The following is a 2,030-nucleotide window of genomic DNA, read 5'->3' as shown; positions in this document are numbered from 1 at the left end:
TTCTCGATCCGCTATATGGATACCCTGAATACCACTTTCACACAAATGTTGACAGTAGCTGCACACAAAGAAGAAATAAATAGGGAGAAATGGGACACCCTTGTCTCACTCCTCTGGATAAACTAAACCTGGGTGAAGTCCCATTCTTTAATTTAATCGAAGCACTTCCATTATTGTAAAGGGTTTTAATTACTCTGCAGAACATATCCCCAAAACCAAATTTAACTAATGAATTAATAATAAATTGGTGCTCTAAAGAATCGAAAGCCTTATAGAAATCTTAGAAAAGAATGACGCTGTCCTCCTGAATCAAGTCTGAATAATCTAATAAATCATAATCAACCTTATATTGTTAACAATGTGTCTTTTGTTCAAGAAACCAGATTGTGTCTCATCTATAACAGATCCCAATACAGATTTTAGTCTTTTAGCAAACATAATAGCTCAAATTTGATAATCACTGTTAAGCAGAGAAACGGGACGCCAATTGTCAATTAAAAGTAAATATTTTTTTAGGTTTCGGAATTAAAGTAATTACGCCTTGAGTGAGAGTCGGGGGGAGAACCTCATTCTGTATGCTTTCTTCAAAACCCTTAAAGTCCCCATGAAATCAAAATTAAAGTTTTTTTGGGTGTTAGTATCAATATGTTAGTCTTAAGGTTATCTATAAGGCAGTGTGCTCCAAAACAGTGACAAAATTCGCATTTTGAAGATATAAGCATTCAAAGCTTGCAGTTCCTCACTTTGATTTTTTTGACGTCACATTGTACTTCAGCGTCTCATCAAACTTTCTGTCCAATCAAATGCTCTCTAGAATCCGAAGCGCCCGCCCCCTACACTATAAAATAGACGCTGAAGCCGCGGCTGAAATCGGTCACTTGTCCACAGAATTAGTATTTTCTGTACAGTGAATGGCATGTAGTGCACTATATAGGGGACAGGGAACGATTCAAACAGTGTAAATATGCTTTCCATTGAGGAAACAAAGAAGTCTGGTTTCATGCTGTGTCACGCTAACCACCGCACCGCACACACAGAGACACGATAGCACAGAGCTGATCACATGCACGAGTCGGCGCAGACCACCACATGTATCGGAGCTATTTGAATTCTACACAGAATGCTATATTTTATAGCAATATGGATGAGATTGTGGCTGGCATACCCTGTCAAATGTGGCTTTACAGAGCTCAACGGCTCTAGCCCAAGCTGTGATATAAACTAACGCTATTGGCTATTTTAAAAAAGGGGCGGGGCTGCTTGATATGTCCCGCCCTGTCTTCCTGTTTCAGTTCAAATGACGTCAACACATAGAGCTGCGTACGTGTTTCTAAGCATTTCAGGGGACCTTTAAGTAAAAAAGGAGACAATTCTTTAGAGAACTGTTTATAGAACTCTGCAGTAAGCCCGTCTGTTCCGGGAGATTTATTGTTTTTAAGTTCTAGAATTGAGTTACTAACTTCAGATAAAGTAATTACACTATCAGAGATTTCTGTCATCTCTTGAGATACTCTTACAATCTTTAACAGACTCCAGAAAAGTACGGGCTGCCTCTTCAGATTAAATACAATTTACTGTAAAACTTAGCACAGAAATGTGCAATTGCCTGAGGATTATTAGTGGCTGTCCCCTCAATATTAAGAGTTTCAATTAGTGAAGTACTTAAGCGACTCTTTTCTAATCTGAAAAAATATGCTGTGGAAGGATTTATTCAAAACTCGGGCGGCAGTGCGCGAGCGCGCGTCAATGCTGCCCAGCAGTTTTGATTTAAAATGTGTATTTTTATGTTTGGATTTCTTCTAATTAGGTGTTGATGTTAAATAAAAAGACATACAATAAAACCAGCAACGTTTTATATGTCTAATATGTGTTTTATATGTGTTGTCGATCGAATTTACCTCAGTTTTACCTTGTTACAATGCACGTGACATAATGTAAGATAGAGTGTTTTTTCTACCACCCTGTACGGTTAATTTGTGCTTATATAGCAGTCTTTATACAGCAAATTGTTAAAAAAAAAAAAAAAAAAA

Source organism: Sinocyclocheilus grahami, unplaced genomic scaffold (assembly GCF_001515645.1).
Source record: "Sinocyclocheilus grahami isolate Dianchi unplaced genomic scaffold, SAMN03320097.WGS_v1.1 scaffold126.1, whole genome shotgun sequence".
NCBI classification, from domain to species: domain Eukaryota; kingdom Metazoa; phylum Chordata; class Actinopteri; order Cypriniformes; family Cyprinidae; genus Sinocyclocheilus; species Sinocyclocheilus grahami.
Note: the sequence above shows the minus strand (reverse complement) of the source record.